Genomic DNA, 23,263 nt, shown 5'->3' with positions numbered 1-23,263 from the left:
TCGCTCAGAAGCTTTTCTCCTAGTGAATGGTTCTTTATCCCTCAAGTTTCTGATCCTGCAGACTGGGTTAGGAGGATGGTGTCTGCCAAAGGGTCCTGCACAGCTTTCCCTTTTCCTTTAAAATCCTCATCATACTATAATTTTTCTTAAAGATTCTATTTATTTATTTGAGAGAGAGAGAGAGCGCAAGAGAGAGCATGAACGGGGTGTGGGGAGGAGAAGCAGGCTCCCTGCTGAGCAGGGAGCCAGACGAAGGGCTCAATCCCAGGACCCTGAGATCATGACCTGAGCCAAAGGCAGACACTTAACCGACTGAGCCATCCAGGTGCCCCTGTAATTTTTTTTTTTGTTTAATATCCACCTCTTCCCACTAGTTCTCAGCTCCATGAGGGTAGAGCATTTGTCTCTTGCAATAAATACTGTATCCCCAGGGTCTAGCAGAGTGCAAGGCACATAGCTGGTGATAAATCAATGACTCAATAGTTGTTCTATTAAAATTTGAAAAGCTGGTATTTTTAGAAGTCCTTTTTATTTTAAAAAATGTGGCTCAATAAATATCCTTTATTTTTTTGTGTGTATGGGGTGAAATACATGTAACATAAATTTACCATCCTGACCATTTTAAACATATAGTTCAGTGGTATAAAGTACATTCACATTGTTATACAACCATCATTACTATACATCCACAGGTGGATGCAAAAATGAAAGTCTGTACCTGTTAAACACTAACTCCCTGTTTTCTCTTCCTCCCTACCCCTGGCAACCACCATTATCCTTTCTGCCTCTGTGCATTTGACTACTCTAGGCACTCCATACGAGTGGGCTCATACAGTATTTGTCCTTTAAAGACTTTTTTTACTTTTATCCTTCTGAACGAGCGAGGGACACAAGACTATGTGGTAGTGTTTGTTGGAGTGAGTCTTTTCTTCATCCGATTGAAAAAGAAATATGCTTATTCTTGGCCTAGTCACATTGAAAGAGTGAGAGACTAGTAGGAGGGGAAGAGAAGTGGATAGATCATTTTCTCCAGGCTTCTTACTGTGAAGCTTCAAGCATAAGGTTTGTTGCTAGACTGAAATTCCAGGGTGTGACCTATTGAATGTGGGAATCCAAGGCAATGGGATTAAGATAGTGTTTCGCCAACATTACTTATTTTCACATCTCACCCAGACTCCTAGCATAGTATTGAAGAGAAGGCAGAAATGCAGATAAGAAAGGAAAACAGAATGGATGTGGCAGAGATCCTTGGGTAGTAATTCAATACCTGAATCTGGGGCATGGAGAAGAGACCGGCTCTGGTCTCTTTGATCTAACAAGGCCGAGCAAGTTATATGATGCCTGTCTGTGCTTTGACTGGAATACACTTACGGTACACACACGCACACACACACACACAGATCGATGGTTTAGACATGACAGAGAAGGCTTGCAAAAAGTCACATCTACACATGCAACATCTTTTGACCAGCAGGTGACTTGACAACCAATAGCAAGAGGAGACTTTTGTGATCTGTGTTTAGTTTGGCTACCTCTACTACTCAGATTGGCCTTCCTGTGGCACGGGGAGGAGGCGGGGGAGAGGGAGTGGTGGTTGGTGGGGGCTCAGCAACATGGCTGAGGCTGGAAATAGGATTCTCTCTCCAGGCTCCCCAAAATCTGGGGAGCACACAGAGCCGAGAGCTGAATAAGACACCAAAGGCCAGAAAGCCTATTTAGGAGGTAGGAAGGGGTGCAAAAATGTGAAGGGAGACAGAGACCATTATCAGAACTAAGAAATTGAAAGATAAGATAAAAAAATCTTAAAAACAATTACTCAACATGTGAAGCATAAGTGGGTTGAAGTCTGGGGCAATAGCTGGGACAAGGTGTTTTCTGTGACCATGGCCCATCGTGAGGATCATGTAGGCAAAGTTTAAAGGGCTGGGAAATGTTGCCTAAATTGCTAAACGGGTCACATTTATTTTACTGTGCAGACATAACCAAGGTGCCACGTTGATGTCCCTTTCCCAGAAAACCCACCTCCTCCACATCTTAGACACTCACCAAAGCTTTGTGGCCAGCTCTATATCCCTGTTACAGATCAACCGCCTGGATGCCAGACGGTGTGCTGGTGTAGTAGTTAAGGGGGCTTCTAGCAAGGTAAGCTCTCTCTCTCCAGTGATTTGCCTGGAATTAGAAATGTGCTTCCCACTTTGAGAGCCCTGCAGGTGTCTGAGAAGCTTTGGGTCTTACACAAAACCATTTTCATGTCTTCAACACACGTTTTTAGCTTTTACTTGTGCGGAGGTGATAATGGTTTTATTCCTTCAACTTCCTTTGACTACTGAAAGAAGTAGTTACAGAGTTTGCTGCGAATCTTTGCAGCCCCAAGTGCAAGTAAAAATACATATATCATGGATCTATATCTGTATATATATCATATATCATGTATATTTTTATCCATGAAAAGATGGCTTCCAAAATCAGTGGACATATTTATCTTAGTTTTGCAACCTCAAGCCCACTGCCAGACCAGGTAATGCTTTTCTTCTTGGATCATATGGTATGTGTTTCAGTCTGAATAACATTAAAAATATTTCTCTTAGCGGGATGTGGTAGAGTTGTTTTCTTTTTTAATTTCAAATAACACCACTCCTTGAACTGGGAACAAACAATTCACTTGCAGCTCAGCTCTGCATTTATTTGTAATTTTCACATAAATCAACTTATATGAAAATGTATTCATAATTTGAGCTTTCTCTATAGCGATAAAATGTTTCTGCTTCTGTGGTAGAAAATAGCTTATTATGCAAACAACATTGCCACTCTTACATTATGCATGGGATTTACCTGGAGAACATCACAAAAGCTTCAAAAAAAGGGTGGGGGGGACTGGGGAGGGTTTTAGGGTACTTCATTTACTGCACCATTTACTTATAATAATTATCTACAAAAGAGCTAATATCTGTATTTAGCACCTTATTTAATATTGCTTGGGTTAATTCAGTGAAACAATGGAGGAAAAAGAAAAAAATACAAGGGAGGTCTTCTGATAAATGGTGCCTTTCAGGATGTCAGCCCAGTGAAAAATGAGATCTGGTGGTTTCAAACTTAGGCCAGTGGTGGTGAGTAATTAATGGCCAACTCATTTGAACTTGTGTGCTTGATCTAATTTGGGATATTGAGAGTTCACACTGATTTGCCTTTAAAAAGAATGTCACTGTCAAATAAGGTGATTGTATAAGATTGATATGGAGAGCTCTCACTTGGATGTATAGCACAATTTATATTTAGAGAGGCAGCGGCAGTGTTATTCCAAACCGTGTGTAGGGTACCACCATATCTGGACAGGAAGCTGGTGTTCTTTCTATATAGGATTCAAACAGGGGTCACTTTAGGTATAAATGGTATATGGTGTTTGTTTTCCCAATCACATAACAAATATGTTTTAAATGTCTTTTTGCTGTGTTCAGACCTGTGGATAAAGCGGTAATACAATATGACCTCTGCTTTTATATTACCTCCATTGTGGTTGGGGAGGAGTAGGTAGGCAAAGAATAACACAAATAAATAATTGCAATAAGAGTGATAAATGCTATGAAGGAAACATACAAGAAGCATGATTTAAGGAGTTATCGGGTGGTAGAGATAATCTTTGACAAATGATTTAACCTTTCTGAATTTACTCTTTGTAAATTATGAAGGACTATATATACGTGAATTATCATTACACAGTTATGTACAGTCCTACATGGTTGCCTCTTGTGAATCTGTCATCTTGAATCACTGTTAGTGGTCCATTAGCTCCATCTGGGTGATCCCATTTCAAAGGACCAAATATCAAGATCACTCTGTGGTTGGTGCTTCTCAGCAGTTCCTAGCTCTTCTTTGCAAGTCTTATGCTTACTCTATTGGGTGTCCTCCAAAGGGCAGCTTTCTTTTGTTGGTCCTGCTATGGGATTTCTGCTAACCTTTGTTTAGGGCTGAATTTGAGTCTCCTACCTGGAGAGGTAGAATGGTACATGGTAGATCAAGATTCAGGCCTGAAATCAGAAGCCTGGTGTTGTTCCATTCCTAGCATTACCCCTTAATGGTTGCTTGACTTTAGTCAACTTAGATACTTTACCGAACATCTACTCCTTGTCGTGTTTAAAAACTGTATAACAATAATACCCTCCCTAATAATACCTAACAACACCTTTCCATGTTATCATAAAGCAAAATGAAAATTTCTGTTATTTAACAATTTCAGGCCATAGGAAAAAAGTGGATTGTTCCTTAGTTCATTTTACAAAGCCAATGTAATCTGATAATTATGCATTGATTTCACTTATAAATATGGATGCAAAAAGTCTAACTAAAACCTTAGTTTAATAAATCTAGCCCTATATAAAATGAATAATGCACCATGGCTAAGTAGGATTTATTTCTGTAATGTAAAGGTGTTTTAATATCAGAAAATCTACATGATAGTTCTTCAACAAACTAAAAAATCATGGAATTAAATCATTAGGTACTATAATGTAATTTTATAAGATTAAACAGCCATTCTTGATAAGACTACAAGCAAAATAGGAATATAGGGAAATTTACTCAAGCATGAAAAGATTATCACATTCTTTTAGCAAATATAATAAATGATCCAATGATAAGGTTATTTTGCTTAAAATCAGGAACAAGGGATGCCTGGGTGGATCATTCAGTTAAGCATCTGCCTTCGGCTCAGGTCATGATCCAACGGTCCTGGGATCAAGCCCCACGTCCTTCCGTTAGGCTCCCTGCTCAGAGGGAAGCCTGTTTCTCCCTCTCCCTCTGCCCTTCCCCCTGCTTGTGCTCTCTCACTCTCTCTCTGTGTCAAATAAACAAATAAAATCTTTATAAAAATAAAGATAAAATCAGGAACAAAATAGGGCTCCCCTCTAAGACCACAATTATTTACATTGATTTGGAGGTGGTAGCAAATGAAATGAGAGAAGTAAATAATAGGTATAAATATTAGAAGAGATAAAATTGCCGTGTTTGGAGATAGTATGGCTGGATACTTAGCAAACCCATGAGACAAAAAAAAAAAAATACTAGATTTGATAAGAGCTTTTGGTAAGGTGTTTGGTTATTTGATAAATATACAAAATGTGTAATTTTTTTTTAAAAAAGATTATCTATTTGAGAGAGTGAGTGAGCAGGGGGAGGAGCAGAGGAAGAGGGACTGGCAGACTCTGCGCTGACCCTGGAGCCCAACACAGGGCTCTTTCTCAGGACCCTGAGATCATGACCTGAGCTGAAGTCAAGAGTCGGATGCTCAACTGACTGAGCCACTCAGGCACCCCTATAGTTTTTCTTTTTGCTAGTGTTAGTCAACTAAAATAGACTTTGAGAAAACATTCCATTTATAATAGCAACAAAAATTTAAAATACATACGAATACTTTTATAGATTTATTCTCTTCCTTAAAAAAATGAAAAAAACTTATTGAATAAATGGAAAGACGCACAATGATCTGTATGGAAGACTTAAAACTAAAATTTTCGATTCTTTCAAAATCAGTAAGCACATATTTGCAATTTCATTCAAATCTTAATGGGATTTTTTTTTTAAAGAAAATAAGTTCAAATGGCAGAATAAGTATCTTAAAATAGTCAAGAAAATTATGCAAAGGAATAATAAGACAACTTACTAGATATTAAAACTAACTTCAGAGCCATGGTAATAAAAAGTTTTAGTATCAGCATCAAATCGGATAAATAGATCAGAGAAGCAGATTAAAAACTCCAGAAAAAGAGCCAGGTGTTTATGAGAACTTACCATGTATCAAAAGTGGAATTGTGGGGTGTCCATGTGCCTCAGCTGGTTAAGTGTCTGATTCTTGATCTCAGCTCAGGTCTTGATCTCTCTGGGTCATGGGTTCAAGCCCCAGGTTGGGCTCCATGCTGAGGGTGGAGCCTACTTTAAAAAAAAAAAGTGGTAGTGCAACTTATTAAAAGCCTGGTTTATTTAATAAAAGGTGCTGGCAAAAGTGGCTACCCATGTGGAAGAAAACAAAATTTATAATCCCTACCTCATCATCTAAAAAATAAAGTCTGGATGGATTAAAGAAAGTAACATGTCAATCTTTATTAAAATGAGTAATGTACTTAAGCTCTGACCTTGCAAAGTGAGTGGAATTCTAGCCAATAGGCATAACGCACTGGTATGTAAGGACATGTATACTAATATTTATTACAGCATTGCTTTTATTGGCAAACAAACAAGAAAACTGGAAACAACCTCACTTTTCGTCAACAGAATTATTGAATAAAGAGATCCAAACATTGGAATTTTATGCAGCCATTTGAAAGAATGAATTCCACCTCTGTTGGTAATTCAGGAAAGAAAAGGAAGCTGCAAAATTATGTGACAAATATGATCCAGTTTCTGTATCTATATTTTATATATACCAAAAAAGGTTTGAAAGTGCTCAGTTGGCTGTTTAATATTGGTTTTCTCTGGGAAGAAGGCAAGGATGGAGGGAAATGAAGAGGGAGGTGCATATTTTTTTGTTTGTATGTTGTTAGATTTTGTCACTTGTTTAAAATGAGCACACAGTCCCTTCAAAATTAAAAATCAGTAAGAATGTTAAAATGACCAAATGAGTTAGTGGGCACAAGGTGAACTGATTGGCGTTACTTCTTGCCTGAGAATAGAAAACCAGCTTATTGAGAATGGGCCAATTCTCATGTAATTAGGTAATATTTTTCCAAATATACTGTAGGAAATATACCTTCCCAAAGATCCCTAAAATCCCAGATCCCCAAATCCCAAGCACTTTCTTTCCTTTATACTCAAATTACCTGGGTTCCAAAAAAAATAATACATTGGACAGTAAGAACAATTTATAAAAGTTAGATTAAAAAGCCCTTTGGCTGGGAAATTATATGGCGTCAGCCTCCAAAAGGAAGAGGCCTAGGACCTGGAAGTTCTCAAAGGACGCCAGTCTCACAGCCGGTGATGCTAGGCTCTGACTCTCATATCTGACTTGGCATCTGGTATTCTTGCTACTGCCCCACACTGCCTCTCAATATGGGCAAAAGGCACTAAACCTATTCCAAATGGGAATCCCCCCCCCCCCAATTTAGAAGATCTTTGAGGACTTTACAGGCTATTGTACTGAACCATTGTTATCATATAGCCGTAAGTATCAAAACGTTCTGCTGTTTGGAATTCTGGTTTTCGAGATACTGAGTAAATAGAAATTTTCATTGGCTGGCCATGACCATTTCCTGCCAGACCTGGCATGACAGCTAAAGTCAAACTGACACTGACTTCTATCTGTCTCATTTTTCATTTTACTGCTGTCCTAGTAAAAACTAGAGCTGGTGTGCAGTCCACTGAGAACTGGGCATCTCTTGGTGCAGGGCCGCTATTCCCCAGGTATCTGATGTGGGTTGAATTACTTAGGGGACCCAAGCTGATGGCTTGGACAAAGCATACTCTCGGGAATTAGAAAGCATTGTAGCCAGGGTCTTTGTGTATATGTGTGTTTGCAAGGCTTAGAATTCCCTCAATAATGATCACAAGCACTTTTTGATGTTTGCAACCTATGCACACGTGCCAACTAATTGACTGACTGGCTGAGCTGGATGAGCGTCCCAGAGGATGGGTTGTTGGCAGCCGTTCTTGGTGTATCTTCAAGCGTAGTTACTTGTGAGAGAAGAAATAAAATTGGAGCAAGAGAACAGCTTGGCTTCATTTCTCTGGTAGTGAGAAAGGGTTGTGACTTGAAGTTATTTGTCTGTATCGATGTTAAGAGTAGCTCAGATGTAAATTTCAAATTAAATAAGAAAGTCTAAGAGAATGCATTATGAGCTCAGGGCTCAATGAACAAAATAAAAATGATTTCAGCCAAGGGAGCTAATTTTACTCTGGGGATGAGTTTGTATTTTTTCCCTTTAAGTATGCTTAGAATTCAGTCCTGAGGGTCAAATATTGACATTTATAAGACGACTTCTTATACTATACAGTGATGATAATGAAGAATTGTAAGTACATGAAACATTATGAATGAATCTCACAACATAATGTTAAGCAGAAGAAGTCAGACACCAAAGAGTGCACTCCATGATTCCATTTACATAAAGTTCAAAAACAGAGGCAAAACTCATCAATAGTGTTGGAAGTCAGGAAGGTGGTTGCCCCTGGGGGCAGGAGTGACAGGAAGGAGTGTGAGGGGAGGTGCTTGTCATGCTCAATATATTGATCTAAGTGTGGAGTACATGAGCATGTTCAGTTTTTGAAAATTTCATTGACCTGTGTTATTATGATAAGCATACTTTTCTTATGTATATGTCAATAAAAAATAAAAATAATTTCTCATGCCTTTCTTACCTGCCTTTTCTTTAATTGGCTTATTTAGTGACCTTGGTAGATGGCAACCATTCTTCCTCCCCATCTCACTTTCACCCCCCGGGTAAGTCTTTAATAAGGATTATAATTGGTTAGCATTAAACTGTTTTTGAGTCCTTGACTATTTAGAATGCGTTCATTTATTAGAGTCTTTTTCACCTGATACTTTACTCAGGTTGGGGAGGGGCAGCCTAATAAAACAGGTGCAGACAGCTTGAAATAAGTGTTAGGCATGAGGAAAAGATGACCCATTACCCTCACACAGTGAAGGGTACTGTAACTGTAGGTAGAAAGGCAACTTTCACCCCATTCACAAATTTGCTTAGGGCCTGGTCATCTAACTAAGCTTTTAATCTCTGTCCTGGGTAGTTTGTTCATTTATTCTGTCTAGAGGCAGAATTGGGAACCTCTGGGGATGTTTTCTGGTCTTTTCATTTCAGATAATTAAGTCTGTCAGGGAGCACGGTAGGAGATGAGGACAATGCTGTCAGGAAAGTAAGACCCCCAGCACCCTGGGGCTATGAGTGAGCCCACGTATGCTGTGAGTGATCCCACGCAGGGGTCTGAAGGAAGGAGCAATGAAGGAAGGAGGTGTTGGAATCTGGTTGGCTCTAGGTCAGGACATCCTACCTTCAGCTCAATAGTGTCTATACTCCAGACCCTTCCTCCTGAGTCCTCCCAAGCTGCCCATGGCTGCACACACCTTTGGTTTGCAACTCTGCTGTTCCACTCCTACTTCTGTTGTGACCCCCTGCTACCGACCCATCTCTCACCACTGGATGATGTTCCCAGGCACCATTCCTCTCTGTGAGGGATGGCTGTCCACTCGTTGGCACTTGCCTGCCATTATTCTCCCTTCGTTTCTGCAAGGGGACTCCACCTGAGCTTACCTTGGGATGTTTTCTCTCCACGGCTTGAACTGCCCCTTGCTCATGGATCAGTGGCCTGTAGCTGGCACTGAACAGACAAGAAAAGGGGTGGGAGGAGGAAGGAGGAGAAACTTTGATAAAAGTTGCTAATCTTTAGGATGCTTCAGTTCAGTTGCTTATAGAAACATTCTCTAACCTCCCTTTCTAAAGTGACCCCATCATTTTCTATATTATTCTTTTATTTTCTTCCTTACTCCTGAAATTATCTTGTTCCTTTGTTTACTTGTTTGCTGGCTAATTCTCTACTTCCCTATGACTGTGATCTCTGTAGAGTCCCTTACCTATCTTGTTCACTGTGATGTCCTAGCACTGCAGTAGGGCTCAACCCATATTTTTTGAATGAATGAATGAATCTTTAAAAACACTCTGAAACTTGAAGAAATTTTGAGTGACCCCCATCCGGCATATAATATGTGAAAGTAAAAAGGCTGCAGTTGGAGATATAAAGTCCTTGTGATTTTTGTATTGCAAAACCCCACTGGCCAAAGACTCAAGAACACCCAGTTGGGTTAGTTACACTATGAGGCTAATGTAGATTTTGTTGGTCTTATTGTAGATCATTAGCCTATGATGGTGATATGGCTTCTATAGGCTAGCTTCCGGCTCTGGAGAGGAGTGTGGCTTTTAGTCACAGAGTTGGGAAGGCATGCAAGGTTAATTCTGAGTTAAACTTTAGGATTCAACTCCCCAGGGAGACCTAGAAATGGCTAAGATCTTACATTAATATGTAACCAAAATTTAAACTCATATTTCAGCAACAAGGAATAGTAAATAATGCATTGCTTCATGAAGATTTGCTTAGTTTATTTATTTACATTATTTATAGGTTATGTTGGGAATAGACTTGGCCTGTTCTGCTTTGTTCACAGTAACATTCCATAAATATAACAGCAAGCAATAAAATAGCATTGATTCAGAAGTGAGCTCATAGCTTTGTATAACATCAAACATAAAAGCTGTGTTACAATGATAAATACTAAATCTTTAAAATATCTTTAAAATATCATTGGCTTTTTACTGCCATTACTTATGCAGTGTGTATTTCAGATTTTCATATTCAGTATTGTACTTTTTATGTGTGAATTATGTCCTGAAGCTTTTGGTGTAGTCTGTGCAAAACAGGCATTTTGAAGTTTTGGATGGGTGGCAGAAGAACTTGATTCTGGTTCAAAAGACCATCCTGAATTGTCCAGAAAGATCTCAGTAAGAGCACAAATGGCAATATTGGCTTTTCTTTTCCCTAGGAGTGTGAAGTTCAAGCAATTCAGAAAAAAAAAAATGAAGGTTTATACAGAAAAGTCTTTTATGCCTCCTATGGTAGGGAATGTCCTTGTTTTCCTATTTGGCATCTCCTAGAGTTTTCACAAGATTCTGGAGTCTCTGCATGGCCTTATGTTGGTCTGAGGTCTGATGGAATCCAAGGTGGTGCTTTGCAGAGGCTGGGAGATAGGTATGTAATAGTGTTAAGATCTTGGAATATGGAGTCAGGTAGCTCTAGCCTTGGGTTCTGGCTCTGCTATTCTATTAACAGGTTGTGAGTCTTTGGGCAAGGGACTTAAACTTGAGCCTCAATTTTCTTGTTTTTAAGAGAGAAATAATACCATATACCTAATAAGGTAGTGAATATCCAATAAGATAATGTTTATGGAGCACAGTGCCTGACACATACTGAGGGCCCATAAATGTTGCATCGCCTTGGGGAAGGGCCGATGAAGAGGAGGGGGAGATATCCAAGCTGTGTGACCAATATAGAAATTGCAAATTACCTGATATTTATAATGGAAATGAATGATATGAAATAGTCATAATTATACATTGAAACCTCACCTTAACACTGTTTGGCCTGAGGCATGTTTGTCTTGGACCCTTTTCAAGGAAATTTATAAAAAATGGTATTAAAAAAAGGCCTGCCATAAAGTGCATTTATTCACATCTATTTCCTTGGCAAAGGCCTGAGGGCAGTGTCAATATATTTTAAAAAACACAGTCTGCGATATTGCTGAGTCTGGGTGTAGGGTAATTTTTAAATTTTTTTAAATGCCCTGGGAAGGCACAGTTGTGTTGTTTAATTTAGTGACAGACTGAAGTAGGGATGGGGAAGATGGAAGGAAGCAAGCCCAGGGAAGGACGGAAATGAAGAGGGCTGACAAATGTCCCCCAGATGGAACAAGTTGAAGCAGGTCTCAATTTATGGGCCACCACTTTCTACCCTGGGTCTGTTTTTGACATGCGGATTGGAAAGCGGTGGCTCAGATGGTTAGATCCCCATGTGGCGTGACCTAAATTACAGCCTCAGTACACCGAGACACGGGGGATTTGTTACAAAATGATTTTCTGTCTCTTATGGTATCCTCAAGACTTATTTAATCCTCTCTCAAAGTTTGAAGAATATGTAAGAATTATGGTATCTGTTGGGAGTATCTTTTTTTTAAATTTCACCTTTTAATTTGAAAAGTTTCCTATCTATGGAAAAGTTACAAGACCGGTACAATGAGTTGCCATACATATTCACCTAGATCCACCTATTACTACTATTTTGCCACTTTTACTCTAGCTACCCATATCTATGATATGATGTATGATATATAATACCTTTTATTTATCTGTTGCTGAACCTTTGGGAGTAAATCGTAGAGATCATGATAGAGATCAGTGAACGTTATCCGAGAACATTAAGTGCATCAACATCATGAACTTATCAAATCTAGAAAGTTTCACATTGATACAAGGTCATTATCTAACATACAGTACATATTCAAATCTTGTCCATTGTCCCAAAAGTGTCCTTTCTGACACCTGTTTTTTACACTCCAGGATCGCTCATTGTATTGAGGTGCCATGTTTCTTTATTCCTTGGTTTTTCTTTCTATTTCCTGACATTGACATTTTTGAAAAATATTGGCCCCTTGTTTCGTAAAACGTCCCCCAATTTGGGTTTGTCTGATTGTTTCCTTATGACCTATTTCAAGTTCTGCATTTTTGTTAAGAATACCACTGATGTGATATTGTGTCCTTCTCAGGGCCTCAACGCAGGTGATATGCAATGCCAATTCGAAAATTTTCATCTGCACTAAAATATATCTTTAATAGTCTTCTTATTTGTTAAAATGAAGACTCTGGAGTATGTAGTTGGAAAAATCTTGAAAATCTTACTACATGAAACATTAGAGCATAAGATTTGCCACCATTTCTTGGAAGAATGGTTGTGGAGTCATCTTTCTAGTCTTTACCACTCGATAGAATGGTGCTTATGTGTTTGAATGTTGAAATATCTCAGGGACTTCTCTAAGATGCCCTGTTATCAGGAGAATTCAGTTACATTGGAAGTCTGAGGGTGCTAATTAATCCCCCTTCCCTTTCAATTGGTTAAGAACCAACTGAGAACACAAGGAACAAAATGATGATCAGCTTTATGACTAGGAGAGCTGGAGGATGTGGCAAAGCCTTTTTCCTCCTCCTCCCAAGCAGAACCTTCAATACTTTCCCAGTCCTGACCTAACCATTCTTAGCCCACATTTGGAAAGGTTGAGAACTGGCTAGGCCTGCCAGAAACTGGTTGGGAGAGGAAGCAGCTATCCATGTTGTTGAGTACATGCAGATCTGAGAGGCCAGGTGCAAATGGGAAGGGGTGGGCCATAGCTGGCCCCCATGGCCCAGAATGACTCTGGCTCCTGATAGTGTGCCCATGACTACTCTGCTTTTTCCAGTCTTATCCTCTCCTGTGGAGAGGAACCAGTGATAGAGGACAGAGAGGAAGTACAGGTGTTCTCCCTAACACTCCCCTAGAGGACAAGAGATGAAGTCTTGTCCATAGTGTAGGGTGACAACATGGGGATGGATGGAAGAGGGCTCTTCCTATAACATTGCCCACAGTTATTTCTTGGGTTGCACCAAGTTGAGTGGAAAATGTGAAGTCTAATTGCAAAGTGAAATCGCATCTTTCTAATTAATGCTGCAGACTGCCAGGGATGTCAACTTTCCTTTTCAACTTTGGAAAACCCAGTGAAGAGCGAAACATTTGTCAGCTTTGCCAACCTAGACTGTTACTAAGATAGTCTCTCCTACACGGTTTCTTTTTTCTCTTTTTTTGGAAGAAATAATACATTCACATGGTTAAAAGTTTTAAAGTTAGAAAATTTACAGAAATCTCCCTTTCACCTTTTCCCTCTACTGTTCAGTTCTTCTTTCAGACACCAGGATTATTGCTTCTTGCCCTGTACTGTTCTTAAAATCTATTCTTGAATTCTGTAGTTCAAGCATTCATTTTTCAGACAAGTCATTATTGCCTGAAGCTTCCTCACTCTTCCATCCCTCCTGTCCATCTTGGTTCCCAACCTTTTGATATTAAAGCCAGATCCTGGAAAGGGGTTAGTACTAGACAGGGAGAAGATTCTAGGCATATGTGTATGCATATTTATGTGCCTGCATTTCAGAATCAAATATAAATGATTTAAGAATTGCTCATTTAGTCAATAAATCAAAACATATTTATTATTTACTTATCATGTGCCATGAATGACTTAAAGAGTACAAAGAATGGTCCCCTGAATTCAGAAAGCTCCAGAGTTTACTTGTGGAAGCAAAATTAATAAGGCTGTTTGCAAACAACTTCTAAGCTGTATGATCTCAATTGTGGGTACTGAGGTCCTCTGGAGAGGAGAAGATTAGTGTGAACTGTGGGCTCTGGGGAGAGCTTTGTGGAGGAGATAGGATTTGAATAGCATTTTGAAGGACAAGTGGTACCCACTGGGTGTTGGAAAGGAAGGGCATTCTAAGCATGACTACCTAAGTCACACGGGCCTCTTTGGTGTTCCTCCCATATGCTAGCCTCATTGCTGACTTAGACCCTTACTGTTTTCTCTGCCTGGAACACTATCCCCTAATCTGCTTAACTAATTCTTCACCTCCAAGTCACTGCTCTACCATCACCTACCCAAGAAGACCCCCCCAACCTCCCTATTTAGAATCAGAACCCACCCCCATGCTCTGAATGCCCCTTATTCTGATCTAGTTTTTCCATAGCTGTTACCAGTTTGTAAGGTGTTCTATAATTTAATTTTAAAAATTATATTCATTGTTTATTTTCTGTCTACCCCCACTAGAAGGTAAGTGCTGTAAAGGCAGAGATTTTTTTTTGTTTTCTTCCCTGTTTTCTGCTAACCTCAGCCCTTAGACACTGACCCATCATAGGCAATCAGTAAATGTTTGCCAAATACGAGAATGATTAGAGCCATCCCTCCTTTTCCCCCAGACAGAAATTGTGGAGAGAGAGAGTCCATAGAAAAAAAAATTAATCAGGTCATCCCTATGAGCTCAAGACCTCTTTGCATTTCTAAGGGACAGTTATTGAAAATATAGGGCTCATAGCTGGGCCTCTGATTTTCTGCAGGCCTGAAGATACACAATTTGGAAATAGAAAATGAAGGGGAGAAACTAAACATTGTTCTGCATATTAATGTAACACAGTGATGCTATTGAGAGAGCAGCACCTTGCAATTTATGAGCAGTTAGAAAATGATTTCTCTTCATCTCTCCAGGTTCAGATGGTGCTGATGAACTGCATCCTCTCTCTCAGTCAGCCTGTCCAGCCCCTCTGCGCTAAATCCCCCTCTATATGCTGATGACACCCACACTTAATCTCCTAGTCTGATATCTCCATTTGCATGCCTTATCTAAATCGCCCCCCTCCCTCGGCCCCCAGTCTTCACCATCTCCATTAATGGCACTATCATGTACAAAGTGGTTCCGGCCCCAAACCTCCTGGTCATCCTTGATTCCCTTTTTCTTCACTGCTGACATCTCATTCACTGGTAAGTCCTGTGAGTTCTTCCTCCAAAGCGTATCACATCCCAGCACTGCTTACTGTCCATCTCCACCACCATCACTCTACTCCAGGTTCACCATCACCTCCCCTCTGAACAGGTGCTGGGGAGTTCAAGGGGATCTTCTTTCTTTCTCCCATGTCCCCAGGAACCCATTCTCACAGATCAGGCTGAGGGAATTCTGTCAAAGATGTAACTCTGATTATGCCACCCTCCTGTTTAAACCCCTTTAATGTCATTTGATTGTACTTACAACGGAATCTAAACTTACCATGGCTCAGGGCTCCACCTGATCTGGCCCTTGCCTGCTTCTCCATCCCATCACGATCACACTCCTCCTCCTTCACTACGCTGGCCTCATCTTCCTTCCTTGAATATACAGAGCACATTCCTGCTTTGGATCTTTTGCACATGCTTTTCCCTTTGTCTGGAAGTCTCTGTCCCAGAGCACTGCTGAACTCTGTTCATGAGTCAGGTCACCTGCTCAAAGAGCCCTTCCTGACTACTCTGTATAATGCCTTTCCACCCCCACCCTATCTCCTTTTACAATCATCTAGGTTGTATAAGCCAGTATCAGGAATCATTTTGATGGTGTGTTTCTCTGCATCAATGAGGTCCCACAGAAAACATCCCGTTCACATGGAACAGTTGAAGAGAGGTGAATAAAAGGATCATTTACAAAGATTTAGGTAAAAGGAAACGAACAAGTGATGGTAGCACTCCTATCTTATAGCAAAAATAATAGAAAACTGTTAACACCCCAAGGCCTGAATGGGGCAGGGGCTGGGACTAGCTCCTTGAACCTGGACAGAGGAGCTGTCGTTTACTGGAGAGGCCATTTGGCAGGACTTTGGCCCAGCAGACAGGGTGTCACGGGAAAGAAACACTCAGACCTTACTTTCCTGCTTCCATCCAGACTTATGCTGGTGCTCCTCCTCATTGGCCTAATTTAAGCAGAAGCCAAAGGGCAAGACTACCGATTGATGCAATCCATAAAGGTCAGTCTCCAAGGCATAAAGTTGGCTTGAAAAGAGGGGAGAGAGGATCTGGTCGGGCAAACAGAAGATATCCACCACACCTCTCTACTAGAACACAAGCTTCATGGGAGAAGCAACTGTCCTCTAAGTCTGGGAGAGTTCCTGGCACACATAGGTGCCCAGTAAATATTTGTAGAATGAATGAATGAGAATTCTCTGCCTTTGGAGGATGTGTCTGTTTAGCCCAACTATTATTAGCTATAAAATTGGGGATAATAAATAGATGTGACTTCAGTTCACACTGATGGAGCGGGAAGTAAGGAACTGATACACTTTGGCAGGTCTGTGTCCTCCCGATGCCCAGCAGTGCTATGCAACTGGAAGCCTGTCCCTGCTAACCCTCTGGCTGAAGCCCTGGTCAGGGTGTTGTTAGACACTTAACTACTCAGACTTGGAGAAACATACCTTGGATTGGGGTGTGGGAGGAGACTGATTTGCAACTGAGGACGAACTCCAAAAGGAGAGCTGAGGTTTCCCAAAAGATAGGTTGAGATTCATGAGGAGGAAGCACGAGGGAGGTACTTTAATAAGAGTGTGTAAATCTGAGGGTAGGAGTTCCTCAAAAAGGATTTAACTTGTTACCCTCCCTATGTGGCACCTGAAACCCCTTAGCTGTCTATTATGCAATCTTTTTCCTTCAAGTTGAAAGAACATTAATATTAATACCATTTTTCTTCAGGAAGATATACTAAAGGGCCACTGCACATGTGCTTCTATTGAGGAATAATGAATAGTACATCTATAGATTTGTTATCAGCAATTCTCCTCTCTTGATGCCTCCTAATGTATATAACGAGAGATGTGTTCCCTTGCTTAAGGCCTAATGGAATTTCACCTAGTCAAGGTCTAATGGAGATTGGTCTTAAAGGCCTAGTGGGATTAGGCCTTGGGGAAAGGAAATTTATTATGGGTCTTTCAATATTTGCCTCAGGAAAGGTTAGGAATGGAGAGAGAGAGAGAGACAGAGACAGAGAAATTGAGAAAAGGAGATGGAGGGGTAGATGGAGCAAACTTTTCAGGAAGGGAAGATAAATTTTATTACCTTCTTTGTTCTGTCTCATATATATATACACACACACGCACACACACACACACATATATATAATTTCATTTATTCCTTATGACAATATTATGTCAGCAGTATTATTCTTTCATTTCTACAGATATGTAAACAGATTAACCAAAAGATTAAGTTCCCCAAAGTCACATAGATGAGAAGTAGTATGGGAACTGTCCCCTGCCTTTTTAGTCTTGTACCTCTCAAATCCATTCTGTCTACCATTAGGAAGAATTTGAATGAAAGGTTGCTGGGAAATCAGTTGTGACAGGAGGAGTTCTCCTTTTCTTCCTCTTCACCTTGGCATTTTTCTGACACAGTAGACTTTGCTCCGAGTGAGCTTCCAGGTGAGAAGGAAGGCTTGATGGGGCCCAAAAGGGGTGGGAGGAAGGGAGTTAGTACATTTGTGTTTCTTACGCTTTCTGATATGGAGAACGTGGAATCTGTTTTGGTTTAAGAAAAACTTTCTATAAGAAAAGTCTCTTCTGGGATGCCTGGGTGGCTCAGTCAGTTAAGCATCTGCCTTTGGCTCAGGTCATGATTTCAGGATCCTGGGATCCAGCCCTGCATCTGGCTCCCTGCTCAGCAGGGAGTCTGCTTCTTCCTCTCTCTCTCTTGCTCTCTCTCTGTTAAATAAATAAAACCTTAAAAAAAAGAAAAATTTCTTCTTTTAAAGAAGAGATAGTTAATGTGAAAAATATCTTCCTAACTTAATAATGTCAACATTGATTAGGAAGCAATATGGATAATGCATTGGTGGGTAATCAAGAGTGAATACTGCATAAGTCAGTGTAATGATCATCCTTTCTTCAATTTCAAGAAGGAGAGGGGACAGAACTTTCTTAGCATGGAAATACTAGCTCAATGGATTCTTCCCTTCACATGCTGTTTTTGTAGTCAGAGAACAAACACTCTTTGTGTAAAGGAAATTTGGGGTTGAGTAAGGAGAAATATGTTAACTCAGACCTTTCTTTATTACTGGGTAAAAATAAGAGAGAAGAGCATGAGAGGAATAATTTTTGGAAGAAAGATCTGTGCAGGAATGAAACACAAAGCCATTCCTAGCTATATCCGGGCTATATCATGTTGAGGATTTATTTACCTTCAGACTGATCATGCCCACAGAGCATGAGAACATGAGACAAGGCAAACCGACCTCTGTGTGATAACATTCTTGTCCAGTGTTCAGTTGTGTTGTTTTTGAGGTTTAGAGAAGATTCTGCTGCCCTGGTACCAAACTAAACCATCACTGTGTACTTGCTAGTTGTGATAGACATCACTAATGCTCACTGATATTTCCAATTTTCTTCCCCTTCTCAGACATATGAAAGACTATGCTTTCCTGCCCCTCCATTTGTTGGGTGAAACAATGTGACTAGTTTTAGCCAATAGGCTGGGAATAAAAATGATATGTGTCCCTTTTGGGGAAAGCAATTAAATGCTGGTGTGTTATTTTCCATCTTTCTCCTGGTAGACTAAGAAGTATCACGTTGAGATGGAGAAACCCAAGATTGAAGCCTGGAATAGTGAGCCACTACATGGAGGACAAATGTCTGGAAGAGCCACTTGGACCTGCAATGGATTTAGCGTGAACAAAATTTTTGTTGTGTTAATGCCTGAAGATTTGGGGGGATGTATATTACCATAGCCTAACCTAGCCTATTCTTACGAACATCCTGGTTGGTGGACACACACACACACACACACACACACACACACACACACACACATGTCAAGAAGAATGTACAAAACTGGCTCTTGGTTCTGTTTCTAATTATATCTTCTAATTCCCCCAAATTTCATAGACGATGGGAGTCTTCTCCTCTCCCTTTTGTCACCAGCTACTCACCTGGGGTACCTGTAACCTTGGCTCCTAGGGCTGCTTCTTGTGCTTGCTTCTCAGGTGGTCATTGCTCATACCCAGACTATTTGTTCTAACTCCCCTCACTCCCAGAATCTGGCAGCTTCCCCTTCCTAGCCTCTGGTGTGCATTTCAATCATTCCATTTTGTTCTGAGGATAGGGCTTAAGGTATTTAGGATTCTTGCATAAGGATCATCTTTAGGACAGTGAGAATTTTCCCGCCAAGATGTCTGCTGTTAGCAGGGATTCTTAGAGTTATGAGGCTGAAAGAATCCAGTATTCTCGATTGTGTATACATTGGTCTGTACTGTGTCTCAGGAAGAGGTGTTTGTGTGTATGGGGAGAGGTAGCAAGAGGAGGGAAACAGACCACCTTTCCTGCCACACTAAGAGACAAGAAAATGAGGCTTATCTCTGATAGGATTCTGTGGATGCCCAGGAAATGCTGATAATGATGACGCCTGACTTTTCATTTATATGGTCTTATTTTGTTTCTGCCCTAACCTGAATGTGGTGTCAAGGGAACTATTAATGGCTGCTATTCAGGGACATGTGACTTGGTATTTATATATTACCTGCCCACTTCATAAAGTGCTAATGAATGTTTGCAAAGCTCTTTGAAATCCTCTGGTGAAAGGTGCAACGTTAAGTGAAAAATATTATTATTGTTATTAGAAGGTAATAGACAGCTTTGAATGATTAGTCATAAGAATAACTGACATAGCATTAAAAGAAGTGCTAGAAATCATCCAGACGGTTTCAGCTTCTCTGGCCCCATCAGCCTCCACATTACATATATTACACTGTTTCCCTGACACCCATTCTAATAACTGTATAATTCACACATTAAATCACCACTTCCAGGGAAAGGTTGAGCTCACTCACAGCTCTATTGATGGTGACACTGAGAGGGTATTAAATGTTGGAAGGTCTAAAATGGAGGAGAAGTGCTCTTAGGTGGAGATGCCAGATCTAGCCACTGAATGGCTACCATGTTTAAGAGGATATGAAAAGGGAATGAGTCAGAAATACCTTGGAAAGGGAGAGGACACTTTAAAATAGTTGCGAGACTGGAAAGCCATGAAAACAATCAATCTAAAGTGGGATAGCCGACACATAGCCATATTTTCTATTGTGTGCCTTCTTGGGTTTGAAAAATAGTGGCAGCACAAATGGATTTGGGTTTCCTAATTCCTTTAGCTTGGAGTTGTTTAGTCTTTCTGGCTTCTGCATAAAATTCAGTCTTGGTTAGGGCTGGCACGTTGGTTCCAACTTTCTTGCTAACTCGGTTGGATGGCAGTAGCCGCCTGAAGTATGGTATTGAGAATTATGGGGACACATTTGGACTCGGCAGGAAAGAGTGCTGTGATCCATTAGCAACGTCTGCCCAGGGAGAGGGAGGAGGAAGAATGGCACATATGTGGGCCAGGCCTGACCAAGTATAAAGATGACTGAAAAGGACAGCTTGGACTTAGTTCAAGGTTGCTTTTATTCTGACTTATAACCAAAGCTATTTAAAAAGTAGTCTAGGGGATGCCTCTTGATCACCTGTCAGGGGAGGCCAGAAGAGCTTGTGTTCCTGGTCCCATATGACTGTAATAATCCATGTCTCCCAGAAAGGAGCTCCTACTCCTGTCTGGCACCCTGATTTTTCTGACTTTTGCCAGGAGACACCTCTATATTGCCTGGCTTTGGTCGCCAGTGGGGCCCATGCTTGTGAATTCCCCAGGACTGTAACCAACGGAGAAACAGTTCTTAAACATCTACCACCCTTAGCACACAGTAAGAGGCAACAGGCCCAGGAACTTGGTTTTTCTGTGACGGAGGCCTGTTAGCTGATCTCCATGAAGTGGAGATCGGGCACGCATCCTGGGGTGGATCGCAATCCTTCTCAGAGACGCCGGAGGGCAGGTGCTGTCTTCATACTCACCCTCTGCCATGATCCAGAGTGCCAGTGTCCCCTGGAGGGAGCGTTACATGATTCTGATGCCCTGCTTTTTGTGCCTGGAGCCCATTTTTGCAGCTGCCACCTGGGATGTCCCTTAATTGCCTGGCTCTGGTGGCCAGGGGGACTTGCATTCCTGGGTCCCAAGAGCCTGTGACAATCAGAGAGATGGTTCTTGGAAGGTTATCATCCCAGGGCACCACACAGACAGCAGCCCTGGATACACCCTCCAGTCTTTCCGTGAAGGAGGCTTGTCTTGGAGCTTTGGCCTGAGGGGCAGGACTCAGGTTTGGCACACATTTAGTGACCTATGGAACTGCTCTCAAGGAACATAGGCTGTGGATGCCATCTTGCTGCTTTCCCTCTGACCTGCTTCAGCTCACCAGTATCACCCAGAAAAGAGCTTATCTATTCTTCGTGATTTATGTGACTGCTGCTCAGGGGACACCTCAGATCCCTGGCTCTGATGGCCAGTGGGGCTTGCACTTGCAGTCTTATAGGACTATATACATCTGCACACTTTAAAAAGCTGGTGCCTGAGGGTCTGGCTTTAGTTAGCCTGACTCTAAATGCTGAGGTCCTCCCCTTTTGGACATTGACAAGTTTTGGCACATCCTCAACTGCTGGGAGCTATTAAAAATATAATAGGAGGCTACTTGGAAAAGCACAGAGGTTTGAGAGAAAACCAGGACCTGAGGCAGGGTTAAACCAGGGCCCTCTCCTATACAAGGCCACTCCCAAGACTGGAAGAGGTGGTTGATTCATCTACCTTATAGAAACCAACATAAGAGCTGAACAAGATGAAGAAATAGAGGAATATGTTCCAAATGGAAGAACAAGATAAAACCTCAGGGAGGAAAGAAAGTTAATGAAATAGAGATAAGCAATTCATGTGATAAAGTGTTCAAAGTAATGGCCTTAAAGATGCTGATCAGACTGGGGAGTCAAAAGCATGAACACAGTGAGAACTTCATCAAAGAGATGGAAAATATAAAAAAGTACCAAAGAGAAGAAGTTGGAAAATATAAGAAAGTACCAAAGAGAAGAAGTCATAGAGCTGAAGAATACACTAACTGAAGTGAAAAATATACTAGAGGGATTCAACAGCAGACCAGATGAAGCAGAAGAAAGAATTGGTCAACTCAAAGACAAGGCAATGGAACTCAACCAATCAGAGCAGCAAAAAGCTAAAAGGATGAGAAAAGGTGAAAATAGCTTAAGAGACTTACAGGACAACATCAGATGGACTAACATTCTCATCATAGGGTTCCCAGGAAAGGGAGAGGGAAAGAGGCAAAAATCTTATTTGGAGAAATGTTGGCTGAAAACTATCCTGGGGAAGGAAACAGACATCCAGATCCAGGAATCCCAGAGAGTTTTAAATAAGATGAATCCAAAGAGACCCACAAGAAGACTCAAAATTAAAATGTCAAAAGTTAAAGACAAAGAGAGGATGTTAAAAACAGCCAGAGAAAACTTGTTATGTAAAAAGGAACCCCTGTAAGACTAACAACAGATTTTTCAGCAGAAACTTTGCAGGCCACGAGAACTCTCTCATTGCTAGTAGTCAATGTGCTAAAAGAAAAAAAAAAAAAAAGCCTGCCAACTAAGAATCCTCTACCTGGCAGTTATCACTCAAAAGTGAAGAAGAGATGGAGTTTTCCAGACAAGCAAAAGCCAAAGGACTTCATCACCACTAAACTGACCTTACAAGGGATGGTAAGGGAACTTCTTTAAGCTGAAAAGTAAGGGTGCTAATTAGTAACAAGAACACATGTGAAAGAATAAATCTCACTGGAAAGGTAAATACAGTAAAGGTAGTGGATTAATCTCTTATAAAGCTAGTATGAAGGTTGAGAGAAAAAGTAAAAATATAATTACAATAATTAGTTAAGGGATACACGAGATAGAGAGATGCAAAATATGATCTCAAACACGTAAAACATTGGGAGGAGAGTATAATGTTGAGCTTTTACAATGGGACCAAACTTGTTATCAACATAAAATAGACTATTGTTAAGTTGTTATATGTAAGCCTTATGGTAACCACAAAGCAAAAACCTATAGTAAAGATGTCCTGCTCTCTGCTTCCTTCTAAGAACTCAGTTTCTCTAAGGTGCTAGGGGAAAGTTGAGGAAAGGACAAACATCTTCCTGCCATCTTGGGCAAATTCGCATCCTCCCCTTGGTTGGCTGTGAGTGTTTTTCTTGCTCAGTGTCCATATAGGAGTGATGTGGATGGTGGCCAGTCA

At 40.8% G+C, this 23,263-nt stretch overlaps 1 pseudogene; it reads right to left on the bottom strand.

Moving 5' to 3' along the window:
* Positions 1-23,263, bottom strand: part of LOC114197574 (TOM1-like protein 1) — a 68,931-nt pseudogene that overhangs the window by 13,815 nt on the left and 31,853 nt on the right.

This window comes from Eumetopias jubatus, unplaced genomic scaffold (genome assembly GCF_037043125.1).
Source record: "Eumetopias jubatus isolate StellerSeaLion01/CBP00866 unplaced genomic scaffold, mEumJub1_p1.0 scaffold_2, whole genome shotgun sequence".
NCBI classification, from domain to species: Eukaryota; Metazoa; Chordata; class Mammalia; order Carnivora; family Otariidae; genus Eumetopias; species Eumetopias jubatus.
This window is presented reverse-complemented; position numbering and strand designations above follow the sequence as displayed.